Consider the following 21,294-nt stretch of genomic DNA (forward strand, 5'->3'; position numbering starts at 1 on the left):
GGACTTTGTGAGAAAATGAACCAGGTGGTAATGGATCTTCTAAAAACGTTGCCCCTGGAAGAACGCAGTCTGTGGCCTGAGAAGTTGCCCGATCTGGTGGACCTATACAACCACATCCCGGTAGGTTCCACCAACTGTACCCCGGCTTACCTAATGAGGGCAAGACCTGGTAAGTTACCTGTTGACCTGGAAATGGGAGTCCTGACACCCGAGGACCCTTCACCAGAAACAGACTGGGACACAGAGAGGCAGCAGCAGTACTGGAGAGTACAGGAGAGCATGGAGCGAAGTCTCTGTCAGGCTAGGGAAAGACAAGAGAAAACTTACAACCAGTATGCTCCCGCTGTTCCCCTGGTACCCGGAGAGCAGGTCTTGAAGAGGAAGAGACGGCTCCACAAGTTGGATGACCAGTGGGAGAAGGACCCGTACACCGTACTGCCCTCAAGCCACGAGAACCCGAAGGTTTGTACCATCAGTAAAGACGGAGGGGAAACCACAGCCATTGTATCCCGGGACCACCTGAAGAAGTGTCCCGAACAACTGAGGAACCCTGAAGAGGAACAAGAAGACCATCGACCCGTAGAGGAAAGGGAAGATATGGTTAGTACTGTGCTCGGGGACTTCCCTCGGTCTTGGACTCAAGTCAATGGTGCAGTTGTGGTACCCGTACTCACCTTCCTCCAACCAGCATCCCAAGCACCTACGGAGCAACAGGTAGAGCTGGAAGAACAGCCGGTCCAGGAGGCAGAAGACTCCACACAAGCAGAACAGGAGGATCAACCCTCTGCTTATAGTGAGCCTGCCGTACCCCTAGTGAGACAAAGAGCCGGTAGACAGCTGCCCAGTTTACCCTTGACAGCTCCTACACCCTGTAGTTCAGGGCCAGACAGTCAGCTCCGTAGGTCCACTAGGGCCACTAGAGGCCAGTTACCCGCACGCTGGAGGATTTGAAGTGTATAAATTGTTTTATTTATGTTTATCTGTGTATTGTTGCTTGTGTATAATTTTGTGTTTCCAGTTATTTTTAGGAATCCTTGGTGGATTTACCGGGAATCCTTGTACATAGTTGGAGCGTAACCCAGGATGGACTAGAGACTGTTAAGGACTCGGGGTAGGACAGACCCCTACCTGGTTACGTCTCCCTGTTTTGGTGAAATGGACACCTTGCTTTCTTCAAAGACTGCACCCGGTTACGGACATGCCGTGACCACCTTTATGTGTTTCTTTATTGTATTGTTATTGTTATATCTTGTTATGTTTTTCTAAAATATGTTTAGTCCCGGAGTACTAAATTTCACTAGGGGGGAATGTGACACCCCAGGGGTCTGGTTGCCACAGTGATAGAGATATTATGTCTGAGAGCAGGTGGGAGGTCCTTTGGTCAGGGATCCTGTGCATGCCACACCTCCTGCCCAGTCTTGGGAGGGGAAGAACTTCCCCTATATAAACCCGGGGCTGAAGCAGGGTTAGCAGTCAAGGAGAGTAGAGACAAGAAACAGCAGAAGCAATACTACTACGAGTCAGGGGCTGGCAGCTGCAGAGCTCGCCCTGACTGAGAAGCTTTCTTACCGGACCCGGCGTCCGAGGCTGTGGGGACTAACTCTTACCCAGCAGCAGAAGCCGACCGGCAGGGGATTTCAGGTCCTCAGGCCCAGAAACCCGAAGGCACGGTCACACGCGTGGGACCAGCACCGCCATCGTGGAGCGGAAGCCATTAGAAGGCCCCGAGTCACCGGCCATACGGGTGAGCACCACACGGTACACTCAGGGACGTGGGCTACTTATATCCGCTTCTAGCAAGGTAGCCAGAAGAGTACAGTCAGTTTGGGAGGCCTACAACTCCGCCTGGCCAGGGGAGATCCCATCTGCTCAAGGACTGACCAGGCCCCGTTCACTAGCAAGTACTCCGGGAGGGTCTATCGTTGTTACCAGTAAAGACCCTGAATTACACCGCACCGTCTCTGAGTGGTTCCTGCTACCCCCATCATCCACACCTGCTGCCCTGAGGCCATACCCCTCCCGTTGGGGGTTATACCATCTACGCTGCACCATCCATCCACCGGCCTCAGCGGACTGTCCTGCAGCGGCAGCTCCATAGCTGCATTCAACGGGTGGCGTAGTCGTACAACATCTACCGCTGATACGTCGCCGCTCAGTTTGACTCCCTGGGCACGGACCGGGTCACCGCCACGAGACTACAACCCTCAAGAGATCCGGCTCCGGGTAAGCTCCCGCGTGCGCAACGCAGCGCGACACAGGCCCAGGGGCGCGTCAAATGTATGTAGAGTAGTATAAATGTGAGTTAAGTATAGTAGAGTATTATAAATGTATGCAGAGTAGTATAAATGTATGTAGAGTAGAGTAGTATAAATGTATGTAGGGTAATATAAATGTATATAGAGTAGTATAAATGTATGTAGGGTAATATAAATGTATGTAGAGTAGTATAAATGTATGTAGGGTAATATAAATGTATGTAGAGTAGTATAAATGTGAGTAGAGTAGAGTAGTATCAATGTATGTACAGTAGTATAAATGCATGTATAGTAGTATTAACGTAAGCAGAGTAGAGTAGTATAAATGTATGTAGAGTAGAGTAGAATAGTATATATATTCATAACCACAGCTCACTTCTATGAATCTTTGGAATGGTAGTGTGTACACGTGACCATTGCCCCCAAGTATAAGAAATGGTGCTGTGGTCCTACGTTGTACATGCGCACTACCACTCCATTCACACCGGGGACTTACGTTCTTGGGATCAGTTGGGTTCCTAGCAGTATAACACCTAATGATCATACATTTATAATGTTACTTGTGGGTTTGACCAATGAGACCTCTCTGTCGTGGGGCGCAGTACTCGCCTGTGTCTGTAGCTGTCCGTAACGTGATGGTAATATTTGACCATTATTATTACATATCGCTTTCATGGGAAAGACTCCTTTCTCCACTAGCACATTAGGCTTGGTGTTGCTCCTCATTATGTGCTGTACTACTGTGGCGATACAACTGCTATCAGTCCTTTTAACAGACCCTTGAGGTCCACTTTTCCACTTTGTTGGACAGCCTCAAGAATCTCTCCAGCCTTTTTGAACGTCGCAGCTCCCCGCCACCATGTTGTCATTCTATACTGGAGACCAAAATTTGATGCCACCAAAGGGAGACCCACCAGTTGATCATTACATACAGTAAGTGCAATAACAACGATGACACAAGTCTTTATGGGTTAATAAGAAACAGTTCAAGACACAATAAACATAAACTTCGTTCTGATAGATGTACACCTTCATGTCCCGATGGGTGCAGAACCTTATCGGAATACTAAGCAAAACAGACGGTGGGTTTTGGGGAATTACGCTTCTATAAAATACATTTTCATGAAATTTAGAAGTCAAGACATTTACACATCCTACAATGAAGATGTCATCACTGGGTGCTTCCAGTATCTGGATCTTCAAGAATGCCTCCAAAACTGGTGGCCACTGAAAGAGTGCAGCGCTGTAGGAGAAAAATATTTAGATGAGCGTACATAAGAAGGTCTTCTCACTGCCAACCAATAGGATACATATCTCAAAAAATTGTGAAAGTCTCAAGGTTACACCATTTTTGATCCAAGAATGATGTTCTTCTTGATGAAGAAGATGCAGCATGGACATCTTCTTTTTCTTACGTGCAATGGTGGCTAGGCACCAAAAAAAACAGACTTCCTAGCAATTCCTGTAGTTCCACCATCATAGATTAAAATCAGTGATCACCCTTTGATTTCAGTACATAAGTGGATGGGGGGCAGCTGAATTGTCCACTCAGTGGCTATCATGCTATAACTTCAGGTGGTTGGATGAAATTATTATTATTAATATTTATTGTTATAGCGCCATTTATTCCATGACGCTTTACATGTGAAAAAGGGGTATACATACAAAAACAGTTACAATAATCTTGAACAAAATGTGATGGCGACTGGTAAAGGAGGAGCGAGGACCCTGCCCGTGAGGGCTCACAATCTACAAGGGATGGGGGAGGATACAGTAGGTGAGGGCAGAGCTGGTCATACAGCAGTATGGTGGAGCAATGGTTTCTGCAGGTTGTAGGCTTGTCGGAAGAGGTGGGTCTTCAGGTTCTTTTTGAAGGTTTCCACGGTAGGCGAGAGTCTGATATGTTGGGGCAGAGAGTTCCAGAGTAGGGGGGATGCACGGGAGATATCTTGTATGCGATTGTGGGAAGAGGAGATAAGAGGGGAGTAGAGCAGGTGATCTTGTGAGGATCGGAAGTTGCGTGCAGGTAAGTACCAGGAGACTAGGTCACAGATATATGAAGGAGACTGGTTGTGGATGGCTTTGTATGCCGTGGTTAGGGTTTTGAACTGGAGTCTCTGGGCAAAGGGGAGCCAGTGAAGGGATTGACTGAGAGGAGAGGTGGGGGAATAGCGGGGGGGGGACAGGTGGATTAGTTGGGCAGCAGAGTTTAGAATAGATTGGAGGGGTGCAACAGTGTTGGAAGGGAGGCCACAGAGCAAGAGGTTGCAGTAGTTGAGGCGGGAGATGTTGAGGGCGTGCACTAGTGTTTTTGCAGATTCATGGTTGAGGAATGTGTGGATCCGGGAGATATTTTTGAGTTGGAGTTGGCAGGAAGTGGAAAGGGCTTGGATATGTGATTTGAAGGAGAGATCAGAGTCCAGGGTTACCCCAAGGCAGCGACCTGGCGGGACTGGGGAGAGTGAACAGCCATTGACGTTGATAGATAGGTCAGGTGGGGAAATCTAATAAGTATATTGGCAGAAGTACTTTTCTTCTTTGTGCTGATATGGAGGTCATATATTCATATATAACTTCTATCAAGAGGTGTAGCTTGAAGCTCTTGGACCCCAATACAAAATCTGAAGCAAGGGTCCCACATACCATGTGCAATTTATAATAGTGGATCTGGCAAAGGCAGCTCTTGGGCCTCTTTCGGCAGCAGTTCCTAAGATCTCTTCACTCCCTTAAGCTACACCCCAGTTTCTAGATGTTGGACATGGAGGAAAGAGCAGAATAGAATGAGAAGACTTTAATGGGTCCATGTGGCTGGCACTGTGGGCACTATCATGAGGCTGGCATTATGGGTACTATCATGAGTAAGGCACTATGGGTACTTTAATGACGCCTGCACTGTGGGTACTATCATGAGGTAGGCACTGTGGGTACTATCGTGAGGCTAAGTACTACTTTGAGGCTGGCGCAGTGGATGCTATCATGAGGTAGACACTATGTGTACTATCGTGAGGGGACTACCATATCATGTACAAGGATTGAGTTGAGGCACGTACTTTGGACATTATGACCATAAGTGGTCTAGAAGATATTCAATTTCCAATGTTGGGAATTTCATTTTGTGTGGCGCCTCAAACATTCGATTTCTTAGACTCCTCATCAAAATAACTCCAGATTTACATTGCAGATTCTTAGTTCCCAAAAAACACCCATGCTGCCTATAGAGGTTACAAGCTAAATTTCTTGACCATAGGCCCTTTATCAGGTAAATGTAGGGAGCCAGCATGGTCAGCAAGGAAGGCATTATAGACCTGTTAGGTCATCCTTGGATGGTCACACCTTCTCATGAACCTCAGGGGACTTAGCATATTGACTCCCTAAACCTACCTATGAGTGATGAATGGTCTATGGACCGAAAATTTTGTAACTTCTATTGATGCTTAGTTGCCCTGCCCAAACCTGCCAATTCCAGGAGCATCCCCAGAATGCCAACATTTAGTTGGGGTTTATATAACACTACAAGCATACAGCTATATGGGATAGAAGTTCTGAGGAGTTTCTGTGAAGATTTGCTCCCTGAGAATGGGATATCAGCTCTTTAGCCACATGCTACAGAATTTTTCCGCATGTACAGTGGATACAGAAAGCATTCAGACCCCTTTAAATTTTTCACTCTTTGTTTCATTGCAGCCATTTGGTAAATTCTAAAAAGTTCATTTTTTCTCATTAAAGTACACTCTGCACCCCATCTTGACTGAAAAAAAAACAGAAATGTAGAAATTTTTGCAAATTTATTAAAAAAGAAAAACTGAAATATCACATGGTCATAAATATTCAGACCCTTTGCTCAGACACTCATATTGAAGTCACATGCTGTCCATTTCCTTGTGATCCTCCTTGAGATGGCTCTACTCCTTCATTGGAGTCCAGCTGTGTTTAATTAAACTGATAGGACTTGATTTGGAAAGGCACACACCTGTCTATATAAGACCTCACAGCTCACAGTGCATGTCAGACCATATGAGAATCATGAGCTCAAATGAACTGCCCAAGGAGCTCAGAGACAGAATTGTGGCAAGGCACAGATCTGGCCAAGAATACAAAAGAATTTCTGCATTACTCAAGGTTCCTAAGAGCACAGTGGCCTCCATAATCCTTAAATGGAAGAAGTTTGGGACCCCCAGAAGTCTTCCTAGACTTGGGCGTCCAGCCAGACTGAGCAATCGTTGGAGAAGAGCCTTGGTGAGAGGTAAAGAAGAGCTCCAAGATCACTGTGGCTGAGCTCCAGAGATGCAGTAGGGAGATGGGAGAAAGTTCCACAAAGTCAACTATCACTGCAGCCCTCCACCAGTCGGGCCTTTATGGCAGAGTGGCCCGATGGAAGCCTCTCCTCAGTTCCAGACATATGAAAGCACGCATAGAGTTTGTTCAAAAACACATGAAGGACTTCCAGACTATGAGAAATAAGATTCTCTGGTCTGATGAGACGAAGTTAGAACTTTTTGGTGATAATTCTAAGCGGTATGTGTGGAGAAAACCAGGCACTGCTCATCACCTGCCTAATACAATCCCAACAGTGAAACATGGTGGTGGCGGCATCATGCTATGGGGGTGTTTTTCAGCTGCAGGGACAGGATGGCTGGTTGCAATTGAAGGAAACATGAATGCGGCCAAGTACAGAGATATCCTGGATGAAAACCTCTTCCAGAGTGCTCTGGATCTCAGACTTGGCCGAAGTTTCACCTTCCAACAAGACAATGACCCTAAGCACACAGCTAAAATAACAAAGGAGTGACTTCAGAACAACTCTGTGACCAATCTTGACTGGCCCAGCCAGAGCCCTGACCTAAACCCAATTGAGTATCTCTGGAGAAACCTGAAAATGGCTGTCCACCAACGTTCACCATCCAACCTGACGGAACTGGAAAGCATCTGCAAGGAAGAATGGCAGAGGATCCCCAAATCCAGGTGTGAAAAACTTGTTGCATCATTCCCAAGAAGACTCATGGCTGTACTAGCTCAAAAGGGGGCTTCTACTCAATACTGAGCAAAGGGTCTGAATACTTATGACCATGTGATATTTCAGTTTTCCTTTTTTAATACATTTGCAAATATTTCTACATTTCTGTTTTTCTTTCAGTCAAGATGGGGTGCAGAGTGGACTTTAATGAGAAAAAAAAATGAACTTTTTAGAATTTACCAAATGTCTGCAATGAAACAAAGAGTGAAAAATTTAAAGGGGTCTGAATACTTTCCGTAACCACTGTAAATTGCCTTTCGTGGCTGATCTTAAAGTCTGGAGCATGTCATTTCTATGGTAGATTTTCACCATGGATTTCACCACTTTTTATGAGAAGGCGGAAAATTTGCAGCAAAATCCACAGTTTCCACACATGAATTTGCTATGCAATTGCAGGAAATTTTTCCATCCCCTGATGTTGCACCTATTAAAAAATAATTTGATGTGAAGAAACGTAAGAATCATAGTGTGCGAAGCAATAGATCTTCCTATTTCACATTCTTATTTTTATCTTTTAGTTATATCTTGTTGGGCACCCAGTTGGGTCAAAAAGCGTCATCTCACACTTAAAGGGGTCCTCTGGGGACATGTTTTTTTTACTTAAAGAGGTTGTCCACTACTTTAACATTGATAACCTATTCTTAGGATAGGTCATCAATGACTGAACGGTGGGGGTGCAACTCTTGGCACCCCTGCCGATCAGCTGTTCCCGATGTCGTCCAGAACTGTTTATTAACGGAGATGCACAGCTCCATCTACTGTATAGTGGTCATGGTTGGGTACTGCACATCAGCCCCTTATTCAAATAATCAGGGGGCCGATGTGCAGTACCCTGCCACGGCCACTATTCTGTTGACGGAGCTGTGCAGTGCATCTCCATAACTGGACTGTTTTGGCAGCTGCCGACACCGAGAACCGCTGATTGGCGGGGGTGCCGGGTGTCGCACCCGCATCGATCAGACATTGATGACCTATCCTAATGTTAAAATAGTGGACAACCTCTTTAAATCCATGTATTTGGTCCTAAAAAAATACAAACATTTTGCAATTAGGTTTCATTAAAAATTTTGCACCAGGCTGTTTGTTTCCCTGCGCATTCAACTTTGATGTGGTCTATGGTCATAAATCGACTGAGAGGAACTCAGGAAAAGACTGATAAAAGTGTCAGAAAGAACTCACTGATGGATTCTCAGTTAACCCATTCTGCAGCCAGCAATAGACAGTGTAACGCAGAGGCTATAGAAGGCGAACGGTGTAAAAATTTTAATGGAACCCAAATGCAAAAATGATTTTTATCCCAAAACACATTCATATAAGCAAAGAAAAATTGTCCCCAAAGGTGGATAACCCTTTAATGGATGCAAAAAAAACAACTTTTTTTTGTTCCCAGAGGCAAATTTGCAGTGCAGTCTTGCCCATGTCATAGCTGGCAAGACAGTATAATATTCTTATAATGGGGTTACTTTCCGATTCTATTAATTGCTACCATATCCTATATTCTTATTTTGTCTTTCATCCGTCCGAAGGAGCAGTAAAAACTCCTTCTTCAGCTTCCCGGGCTTGAGAAGTCAACGTATCGCTGAGAAAAAGGCATTGGAGGAGCTGAACGCTGCAAATGGAACAAACACATTTTTTTTGCATCTAGAGGGGGAAGCACAGAGCTAAAAATAAAAAAGAAGATCAGTATCTGTCAGGCTGCCGGCTGATTGGCTGCCGGGAAGTGCATATAATTACCAGGAGCTTGCAGTAGGTAGATGCATGTACAGGTCTCCGCACAGCGAGGCAAGGTTATGTTATAACCCGTACATGGGGAACTAAAGGGAAATGAAAAGCAACAAAAATTAACCAAAAGCTTTAGAATCGTTACGGAACGTGTCTACGTGAGCTGGAGAAGGGGCTTCAAAGCTGCAGATCCCTACACGGGTTCCCTCGTGACCTGCCGGGCTCTTCTTACGCTAACCTTTCCTCAACCCAGGGGAGTCCCGCTTTGATTTTTTTTTTATCCCTTGAAAATATTGCAGTGATATCTATTCACTTACCGGAAAGTTATTTCAAGTTTCTCAGATGTGAATTTCTTCATCTCTCCGAGAATTAAACATTCGAAAAGACTCAAGTCAATGGGTAACAAATGATCCTGTTTGCAAAGCAGCCGACAGACCGTGCGGGCACTAGCTGAGGCCGCAGTGGAGGAGAGTGGTGCCAATGACGTTCTGACTCTGACCCCACACACCGGCCGAGAATATGATCGGCAGGTATGGCGCACAGATCTCGGCATGGGTCGGAACGTCACCGGCACCGCTCATCTCCGAAGGAAAGTGAGCGGCTGTAGACGACACAAGATAACCCCTTTTAAAATCCCAGAGTAGGGGTTACAAACAAAAAAAGTGTATGATGGTTTACGCAGGATAGGTGATAATTGTCCATCAAGGGTCCACCAAGGGCGTATCTATAGTGCGTGCAGGGGATGCAGTCACAACGTCGTATCTATGGGAGTCCAAAGGGATCCTTTGACCCGACTGATAGGACCAAAACTATTACAGACCCGTGATAGTTGGAGGCCCTGTTGGAGATTTTGCAATCATGTTAAGCTACTGATACAACCAGTACCTCTACAGTCATGGCCAAAAGTTTTGAGAATGACACCAAAATTATATTTTCACATGATCTGCTGGCCTCGGGTTTTTATTAGTGTTTGTCTGATGTTTATATCACATACAGAAATATAATTGCAATCATATTATGAGTACCAATAGGTTATATTGACAGTTAGAATGAGTTAATGCAGCAAGTCAATATTTGCAGTGTTGCCCCTTCTTCTTCAAGACCTCTGTAATTCTCCCTGGCATGCTCTCAATCAACTTTTGGACCAAATCCTGACTGATAGCAGTCCATTCTTGCATAATCAATGCTTGCATTTTGCCAGAATTCGTTGGTTTTTGTTTGTCCACCCGTCTCTTGATGATTGACCACAAGTTCTCAATGGGATTAAGATCTGGGGAGTTTCCAGGCCATGGACCCAAAATCTCCATGTTTTCTTCCATGAGCCATTTAGTTATCACCTTTGCTTTATGGCAAGGTGCTCCATCATGCTGGAAAAGGCATTGTTGGGCGCCAAACTGCTCTTGGACGGTTGGGAGAAGTTGCTCTTGGAGGACATTCTGGTACCATTCTTTATTCATGGCTGTGTTTTTAGGCAAGACTGTGAGTGAGCCGATTCCCTTGGCTGAGAAGCAACCCCACACATGAATGGTTTCAGGATGCTTTACAGTTGGCATGAGACAAGACTGGTGGTAGCGCTCACCTCTTCTTCTCCGAATAAGCTGTTTTCCAGATGTCCCAAACAATTGAAAAGGGGATTCATTGGAGAAAATGACTTTGCCCCAGTCCTCAGCAGTCCACTCCCTGTACCTTTTGCAGAATATCAGTCGGTCCCTGATGTTTTTTCTGGAGAGAAGAGGCTTCTTTGCTGCCCTCCTTGAAACCAGCCCTTGCTCAAAGAGTCTCCGCCTCACAGTGCGTGCAGAAGCACTCACACCAGCCTGCTGCCATTCCTGAGCAAGCTCGGCACTGCTGGTAGTCCGATTCCGCAGCTGAAACAGTTTTAAGATACGGTCCTAGCGCTTGCTGGTCTTTCTTGGGCGCCCTGGAGCCTTTTTGACAACAATGGAAGCTCTCTCCTTGAAGTTCTTGATGATGCGATAGATAGTTGACTGAGGTGCAATCTTTGTAGCTGCGATACTCTTCCCTGTTAGGCCATTTTTGTGCAGTGCAATGATGGCTGCACGTGTTTCTTTAGAGATAACAATGGTTAACTGAAGAGAAACAATGATACCACGAACCAGCCTCCTTTTAAAGTGTCCAGTGATGTCATTCTTACTTAATCATGACTGATTGATCGCCAGCCCTGTCCTCATCAACACCCACACCTGTGTTAATGGATCAATCACTAAAACAATGTTAGCTGCTCCTTTTAAGGCAGGACTGCAATGATGTTGAAATGTGTTTTGGGGGTTAAAGTTCATTTTCTGGGCAAATATTGACTTTGCAAGTACAGTAATTGCTGTTAAGCTGATCACTCTTTGACATTCAGGAGTATATGCAAATTGCCATTACAAAAAATGAAGCAGTAAACTTTGGAAAAATTACTATTTGTCTCATTCTCAATACTTTTGGCCATGACTGTAGAACGGGGGTCCTGAGCGCTATACTCAGCTGTCCCAAAGGCTTAGTGAGAATGCTTGACCCTTTTTCCATCCAATCTTCTCCTCTTAGCGGTTGTGTAGTTGGGCCGTCCCATACGGACCATACTTTTCAGACAGGCCATGGATTTCTTGACCTGAATTCAACAGTCATTAGCATATATGAGGCTGTTGAGTTTGGATCAGGAGACCCGTGACCAACCCTTAACCGGTCTGCAAATCGCTGTCTGTAATTCTAAGGAACAATGAGAGGAAGACTAGGCATCATGGGTGTTCCCACAGATCATATATTTCTCAGCTATCTTGTAGAAAGGTGATTAATGTCTCTTCTGGAAAAACCCTTTTACCGAAAAGTGTATGATGGCAAAGTAGTTGGTAAGGGACCCATTATATTTAGTGTCTCTGGGGCCCAGGTTAGTCCACCTGTTCCTCGCATCTTCCTAATTCAGCCACGTTGAATGCCATCAGTCCTGGCTGCCTTTTTAAGACTCTCAGGATAGGGATTAAATATATGATTATGAGTAAGAGTCTGATCGTTGGGGGGGTCCCGAATGAGCAATAGTACTCATGTGTGACCACCACTCCATTCACTTGTAAGGGTCTGTGGGAATGGACAGTGCTCATGTGGAACCACCGCAGAGAAAGACAGTAGATAAAGCAGTGGTCTACCATAGTTACTACTGCCTCGCTCACGTGGGGGACAGAGGACACCTGATCATATGGGGACCTGTTTTCAATTTTGTCTTTGTTTCATCCTTCAGTTTGTCACATTTGGCCGCTCTCCTGGACACAACTCGTGGCTTAATTCCTGATTTTGCCTCTGCTTCAGCTCCAGAAACTTCTAGCAGTGTACCCACAGCCAATTGTGGCTACTCTGGGGGCCACAATCTGAGAATCCAACTGTAAAAGTAAATATCTCAGGACTCCATACCGGAGTTACGGGTTAAGAAAGGAAAACCACAATACCATCTACTGAAGATGACCAAAGTGGTCAACCCATTATTAACTGATTTGCTTAACGATACTCAATGTATCCCGTTAGTAGCAAGTCCATCTATGGTTCATGAATTGATCAATTGATTTTTTCTTACAGAATTCTATGGGTTGGAAAATTCCGTAGAGAAAATTGCTCAATTGCAACTGCCTCAACAATTTATAGGATGCCCAACCATCATGTAATACATGGGCAGGTTGGATCAACCAGAGCAAGAACTGCTCTATGTTAGTTCTGTCCAAGTGCGAGAACCTTCCTGTACATGCAGTCCATAAACGGCTTAGGGACAGGAGTTGTATTTTTGGGACACCCCTTTTACACAATCTATTTAGCTCTATATACAATGCATATGGGCAGCTGACTATTTGTGGCTCAATGGCTCCTGTAGCTCTGGGGTCTTGATCTTGACCAGGGCACCATCTGCATGGAGCGTGTGTACTCCACATGTCCATGTGGGATTTCCTCCGAGTACTTTGGTTTCCTCTCAATCTCCAAACATACACTTATGTTAATTGTCCTCTCTTCCTATGAAATTGGCCCTAGTGTGTGTGTGGGGGATAGAGAACAGGCCATGACGGCACATTGGATATATTAGTCCTATAGAAAGAAACGGAGGTATGACATCAGTATGTCTTACCAACAAGATCGATCGATCTATCTATCTATCTATCTATCTATCTATCTATCTATCTATCTATCTATCTATCTATCTATCTATCTCTCTATTATCTATCTATTATCTATCTATCTATTTATCTCTCTATTATCTATCTATTATCTATCTATCCTATATCTATCTATTATCTATCTATTATCTATCTATTATCTATCTATCATCTATCTCTCTCTCTCATATCTATCCCATATCTATCTATCTATCTATCTATCTATCTATCTATCTATCTATCTATCTATCTATCTATCTATCTATCATCTATCTATCCATTATCTATCTATCTATCTATCTCTCTATCTATCTATCTATCTATCTATCTATCTATCAATGAATCTATCTTATCTATCATCTATCTATCTCTATCCGGTACACACCCTGGAATTATCCGGCTCCCCAGTTCCTGAGATGCATGCACAGTGATGGCCAATTCCCCATGGTCGCCCTTGTAGCCTGTTGACACGTATAGACCTCCAACTATGGGATTCTATACTACGACTGTGGATGGGGTCGCAATGAGGCCACAGGGGATTTTTACCCTACAGCTTCATATTCTATCTGAAGAATGATTCTGCTAATGAATATATGGGATTTACAGATAATACCCCGCACCCCACGTACAATCTTGTATCATTTGGCTTCTGACAGTTTGGAAATTTCATTTTTCCAGCATTTTTTTCTGTGTCCGAGTTGTAAAATTATCTAGAATCACAGAAGCTGGGACGGGGAGACTTTACCTGCACTGATCCATTTTAACGAACCCTCAGGACACCGCTGATACCACGGATGTATTTCGCTCATAGAGGATTGTGTGAGATACATCCAACTGCACCAGTCTCTGAGCTTTGATAACTATTACGTTGCGATGTAAACTTTTCAACTTCTTTATGTAACGTTGGAATATTCCCATTAGCTGACAGCAAGCAGAGGTAGCGGTGACGCACAATATTGGGGATTTCAGGGGTCTCCAGGAGCGCTCATCCAGGTTATCAGAAAGTGTTAAGAATACCGATGCAATAACATTGGTTTCAGACTTCCATTGCTTGCTGTCAGTGAATGGAGACATGACTTTTGCTCAGTTGGTCGGCTATGTGCCTTATTGCAACATCAGCAGCACAATTGCTCTTGAGGCCGGCGATTCGCTTGCACGGAGTAGCAGCACCTGGTGGCGTGGACAGCGCTGGGGGAACAGGTTCTTAAATCCTGATCTTCTACTTTACCGCTGAGCGGCCTCTGAAACCAGACACTCAATCATACATGAACACTTTGTGCTGCTTTTCTCCCTCGTTACAAGCAGGATCTGCAGAGTCGGAGTGGACTTCTGTATAGGTTGCCCCCGTATATGGCGGCATTTTTGGGAACAGGATTGTAGTAGTATTATGTGGGAACTATATGGCGGTACTATTTAAAGTCATATTACTTAATGTATTGTATATTATTTCAAATGCTATGTGATGGTATTATATTATGTATATATGGCAGTATTATTTTGCTCAGGTATGGCATTATTATTTGGCACTGTATGGTGGTATAATGTGGGCTGAACGTACGAGATAAACGGGTATTATTTAATTCATGCAGAAATTAATCGAACCAGAAATATAGGATAAGGAGTACTATATGTCCTAAGGCCCCATACACATTAGATGGCTGTTGGACAATGGTTCGGACAGTAGCGATCTCTCGCATATACAGGAGCTCTCCAGTGTTCTCTATGAGAAATCTGCCAACAGACCCTAAAATCCCTCTACCATATGGTCGTGTGAGTCTAGCGTGGGATAGTCATGTGGGTTTGGTCCCATACACTTGAATTGAACAGCAGTGGTTCAATGTTGAGGTGTTATAGTGATCAGTGGGGGTCCCAGCAGTGGGAACTCAAGCGATCAGACATTTATTACCTATCCTGTATTTTTTGGAAAAATTCCTTTGAATGGTAAGGAGGGCGCAATGACAACAGCCCTTCCTTCCGATCCCCTAAACACCTAAACGCTAAGCTTGGTCAAGTCTACATGGAGTAAGCCAACCTTGATGGTGGCCTATCTTCAGTGGGAACAAAAAGATTGGGCACATTGAAATGAAAACAGCCTGATCCCTCTTTTCCCTGAAATCCTCCATTGGGAGAAAGTTAAGACATTCCCAAAGAAATAAGGTGGTCTGTGATTTTCTGAATTGTCCCAGATGAATCCAATGTGTTCGGCCACCTTAGGAGAACAAGATGGCTACTTCCTTTTTGGCAACTGCATCTGTAGCTAAGTCTGGCTTCTCCCGTGACTTTCTGAGTATTAGTATGGACCATGATGTCCGGACCGGCCACTGATCCGAACTCATCAGCCTTGTAGCCATACATGAAGCTACTGAGTTCAGGTCAGGAGACTTGTAGCCGGTCCGTGCTCAGACGAATGATGATGCCGTCCTAATAATGTCCTTTCAGTTGGCAAATAAGGTGACGGTTTTATCTGTAAAAAATATTTGATTTCTGATGTGTCCGATGAGACGGGGAACTCATTAATTGCCAATACAGAGATACCGTCCATGTGTCATCCAAGTGCGGTCCGTTTCTTAATCTATAATAGTAGGAGAATCTTGGAATTTTTTTTCTTGCATATGAGAAGGATCGATTGTCCGGCCGACAGCCATCTTCCCTGACTCTCCAATACACAGGAACGCTCACTTAGCCAAGTGCCTTAATGTTCTCTGTGAGAGAGCCACTGCCGGACATCTCTGGCAGCAGCTTATCTCAGGAAAACAAAAGGATTAGTGGGGACATGCCGGATCCTTAACTTGGCCAACAGTCTAATGTGTATGGGGTCCCCTAAAAGAAGATGTTGGGGGACTCCATACACATTAGACTGTTGATTTCGGAGTATGGGGGCCCAATGTGCATGGGGGCCTTAAGATTTGTAAGTACAGACCACGATGTACGGACCGGCCGCAGGTTTCCCAGCCATATACCAATGAAGCTGTTGGATTCCGAGTGGTCAGTACATCGCCGTCCATACTCATACACAGACGTATGAAGCTGCCATAAGCAGCAGGATCAAGTTATTATTGGAAACCGTTCTAACAAAAAAGTTACAATGAAATTGTAGTACAGCAATCATTGCAAAAAAAAAAAGTGTGAAAAAATAATAAAAAATAAATTTACGTCGACAATTATTTTTCTCCAGCGTCCTATGATATTTATTAAAGTCCGGTCCTTTTAAACGGGGCTCTCCGATGTAATAATAGCCAAATAATTGCGTTATAAAACCTTCCGGGAGAAGAATAGAGTAGAGAAAGGGCCACAAGGAGTTAAGTGCGAGGCTGTTTGTCCTGCTCTGTTTCAGTTCCTCATTTCATGGGCTGAGCTCGAGGTTGGGACGGAATGTATGTAATGCAGCGAGGCGGTGGGAGGTAGGGCGGCCGGTGGAAGAACAACTTTTACGTGATACTTGGGTTGAGTAATCCGCCGGTATGACTGGAAGACTGAGTACGTGCCCTGAAAGCCCAGCAAACTTCTATCTGTCGTAGAACGCAAAGTTATAAACCGCGGGGATGAAATGAAGCGCTGATACGCATTTGTGCAGACACAGAAGGTCGTCCGTAGCGAGCCGCACGTCTGGGTTGTCGCTTGCAACGATCGCGTCGGGTGAAGTCGGAATCAAATGTAAAACACAGAATTTTAGAAAATTTACAAAATGTAGAATTCAGGTTACTTTTCAGATTTCAAGACCTTCGTATTTATTAGATAAAAGTCTGCCAAAACTGTCGATTTAGGTAAAATCGTCCCACCATCTAAAGAACGGTCACAACAAAAAATTATGTCTGGGAACATAAGGATCGGGCAGATCAAAAGGAATCTGATTGATTCCAGTAGCGGCTCTCTCGTAGAGACCCCAGGAACGCCGATCAGAGCGTTCTGATGTCGGCGGAGATCGCTGCCGGCCAGCGTCATGTATGGCCAGGCTTTAGTTTGCCATCAGTGAATGAGGACCCTTGTTGCCGCCCTCTGACGGACGGATACAATTGTAGCTCATCGTATTGTTTGCGGCTGATACAATGTAGCAGACAGATTTGTGCAGCTGCCGCCGATGTGTTTCGCTCGCCAGGCTTAGGTTAGGTAAGAACAGGTTTGCAGCCTCTGAATGTCAACAAGAATGTTCTCATTCACTGACAGCAAAGTAAGATCTGGAAAATGGCGAAGAATTGAAACATGAAGTGTGGTGGGAAGTTGTAGAACTTTCATTTATACACTTTTACAAAACTGTGACGTCATGGAGACGTGTCAGAGGTTTTAATCAGTGAGGGGTCCTGGTGATGAGAGGGGCAGAGGAGCTCAGCCGAGTGAGACTGAAGACGGGATCATAGACTTTCTACTGAGTCTGTCTATACGTTCCATGTCTTCATGAGATTTTACACTGAAGTTACTTTAAAGGCCTCCGTACACATTAGACTAATGTCGGCTGGTATCGACAGGTTCAGCTGATATCGACAGGTTTGGCTGATATCGACAGGTTCAACTTATATGAACAGGTTTGGCTGAGATCAACAAGTTTAGCTGATATCGACAGGTTTGACTGATATCAACAGATTCTGTCACGGGTGTGTCAGATGTGACAGACAGTGGCCCTGCAATCAGTTGCAGAAGATCTCTTCTTATGTCATTACAGACACCTTCTTAGCTGTTTCACTCTAGGACCCAGCGGTTACCTCCTTCCTGCTAATTGACACCCTGGCCTGGGTGTTTAAATTGTTTCACTTTGCAGCAGGAAGGTGCCGGTGATACATGTTTCCTTGTGATTGAATGCTTAGAGCTCTCAGACTGCTATCTTCCTCTGTGGTGCCTAGGAGGACGTGTGGTGTAATCTCTCTGAAGTCGGCTAAAGCTAAACTACTTTCCCCCGTGTTAGTCTCCCTTGTTATCTTTAGTTGTTAGTTGGGATCGACTAGTGTTCATCCCCCCCTTCCCTATCCAGGGCCAAGCACTAGGGAAATACAGGGTTTAGGCTCACATGCAGCGATTGGTGAGGAACCAATATAGAAACGTTAGTGGAGACAGGGTGATGTCAGATCAGCCTAGGAGATCTCCATTCCCCCGTTTCCATAAAGTCTGGACTCCCTTTTCCCCTTCCCTTTGTGTTGCACTTAGTCTTTCACACACCTTGCATGACAGGATTGGCTGATATCAACAGGTTCGGCTGATATCGACAGGTTCAGCTCATATCGACAGGATTGGCTGACGATTTAATTTGTATGGGGGGTGCCGGCCGACTGATGAGTAGGAGAGATGTCGCTCACACGTGTCTGATTTCGGACTGCCAATCGCATGGTTCTGCCTGCGACGTGTCAGTCGGCGGCTTTCTCATAGAGTACACAGGAGCGCTCGGACAAGCGTGTGCTCCTGTGTATGGGAGAGATGGCTGAGATGGCTGTCTGCCAAACGATCGGCTGAAGCAGCGTTCAACTGACAGCCATCTAATGTGAATGTCCAGCCTAAGGCTGGGGTCAAACGACCTTAAATGCTCTTATCCGAGAGAACCAGATTGATTATGCTAATGGCACTCAGCTCAAACTCTGATCTGAGGGTCCGCTTAGTGTGATCCAAGTCTTTCGGATTAGAGAACCAGAGCACAGGTGAGGAGAAGATGGAGAACAACATTTCTCCATCTTCTCCATTCTGTGTGTCCACGGAAATCGGACTGCACTCAGATGTCATCAGAGTGCAGTCCGATGTTTTCCATACATCCATAGACTTGAATGGATGAGTCTCATCCAAATTCCGCATCAAATCGCATCATGCTGCTTTTTCTTTCTCATGCCGAATTGGTATGAGAAGAAAACACTGATCAGCACTTCCTCATAGAATAATATAGGTCCGTGTGCTACCTGATAAAACATCAGATAGCAGTCATCCGATTAATACGGCTAGCCCTATGGCTGGGGCTATATGACAACTTTGGCTATGACACAGGTCATGAGCGATGCTGCCATATCGCAGCATAGTGCAGGTGAATGGGGTCGCATGGTGACTTGTAAAGTGCCGCAATCACAACAGGCGGGTTTTAAAAAATTTGATTTTTTGCAACTTGCTCGCTGCGGTCGTGGCACATTGCAAGTCACGATGTGACCTCGTTCTCCTGCTCTATGCTGCGATGTAGCAGCAATCTTTTACCATGCAACCAAAATTTCCGTGTAGCCCCAGCCTAAAGGGGGCAGCCCTTTTTGTTAGCCGTATGTAATGCCACCGATTACTCCCATTGCAAAATATGTAACAGCGCCCCCTACATATGAAGCGCCCCCTGGGCCATGGGGTACCCGGTGCCGGGCCGGTCGTTGCTAGGGGAGATGTCACAGTGGCAGTGACCCGGTCCGTGACCCAGGACGGTCAATCAAAAGGGGAATATTTACAGGGGAATTAAAGTTCTTATATACAGTTTGTGACGCCACCTGTGGTATGTGGCTATATGGAGCCGCCGGTGCGGAGCAGGTCCTCCGGAGCTGGTGTAAATGCAGCAGAGTTGGTTCAGCTCTCCACAGGTAGAGCTTAGCTCCAGGCCAGTGTAGATGTTGCTGTTATGGAAGTAGCACTCGTGGTGCAGTGTAGTGCAGGGGCTGATGGCGCAGCAGTAATAAGTGACAGAGACAGTGGGGTGCAGTCTTCCGGATTTACTCACAGTTCTCACTTTGCTCCTGGTTACAACTGCAGATCATAACTTCCCACGTCGTGCTGCGTTCACTGGGCAGGGGCTCAGCCAACCCTCAGGTACCTCCAGAGTACATAGCGGGACCCCCTTCTGTGTGTTCCTTCTGGCCGTCTCCCTGCACCTCACACCTAGTGTCCCAATCGAGTGACCGCGGACCTTGCCGGGCGACGTCTTCTGTGTCCCCTGTGTCCTCTATGGCTACCTTCTTGGTGAGACATATGTGGCTTGTGGCTGCAGTACCTGAAATACTGCAGCCTCCGGTTTCCTAGTTGAGGCTTAAAGAACTCTGCTAGTTTAGGAACCAGTCCCCTCTGTGTGACCTGACCCCTCCACCTCCTGGCAGATTCGGGCGTACGGATGGCCTGCAGCACTACCCGTACCCCTGGGGTCCCTTCCACATTCCTGGAGCCTTTCTCCTGCTCCTCTTTCTCTTCAGTCTTGGGCCTCTCTGGCTAGGCCCTCCTCTTGAGCAGAGCTCCTACTGAGCTCCTGCTCCTCTCACTGTCCTCCTCTGACTGAACCGACTCCAACTCCCAAGATGGCTTCCCTCTTTATACTATTCCTAACAAGTGCTCCCCTGATTTACTTCCTCCACCCACACCCACTACATGGTTCCCCCTCACTTTGGTTCCCCCCACTCCAGCCAGGGTCAGGGCTCAGCAGGAAAGCGACGCTTCTTGCCCCTCCTGCTGGTCTGGAGTAGTGTAGTGTTGGATGCAGGTGTTAGGGTCCTGGGCAGCACTCTATCCTTACCTGAGAGTGAGATACCACACCTCTGGGTGAGGTGCAGTACCTCTGTGGCGACTGAACCTGCAGGGGTGCCACACATACTATATATCATTGTTAATACAGAGGTTTGCTTATGTGACAGAGGGGCTCTCGGAGTTCACAATGCTGATACCCTACTAATTTTCTTCAAAAAATGGCTGCTTTCTTCCAGAAACAACACCCCCTTGTCAATAGGATACATCAGCTTAGACCTGAGCTGCAATGATAATTTCTTGTGTAACCCCGAGCGTCTCTCATTTGGAGGACCCTGCTTATCCATGCATAATATAGACTGCCCATTAATTTCAGTGGGAGTTATGTAATTCCTAGTTTTGCCAGCGGAGGTGCTGTAGGGAAATTGAACACTTGTGCCGAATTCCTTTAGAGATCAAACTGATCTATGTTTTTTTTTTTTAGCAGAAGCTCAATCTGTGATTAGCCACTTGTTAGGGGTCTTGACTTTCAGGCTATTACACTATGATGCCATATAGATATATAACAGACTGTGTAATATACAGCTGTACGGCTCCGGTTACCAGGACTAATAAACATAAAGTATGTGTTCTCTGCTTATCATAAATGTGGTATTGTGATATAGGATTATCATAAGGAATTATATAGAAATAGGAATCATAAAAAAGGGGGCTGCCCAGCGATTCAATCCCATCCCCAGAGAACGCCTGTTTTTATTTTCCTCCTTGCATGGTG

This window comes from Phyllobates terribilis, unplaced genomic scaffold, assembly GCF_046119375.1.
Source record: "Phyllobates terribilis strain yellow unplaced genomic scaffold, ASM4611937v1 Scaffold_7__3_contigs__length_470593459, whole genome shotgun sequence".
Taxonomy (NCBI): Eukaryota; Metazoa; Chordata; class Amphibia; order Anura; family Dendrobatidae; genus Phyllobates; species Phyllobates terribilis.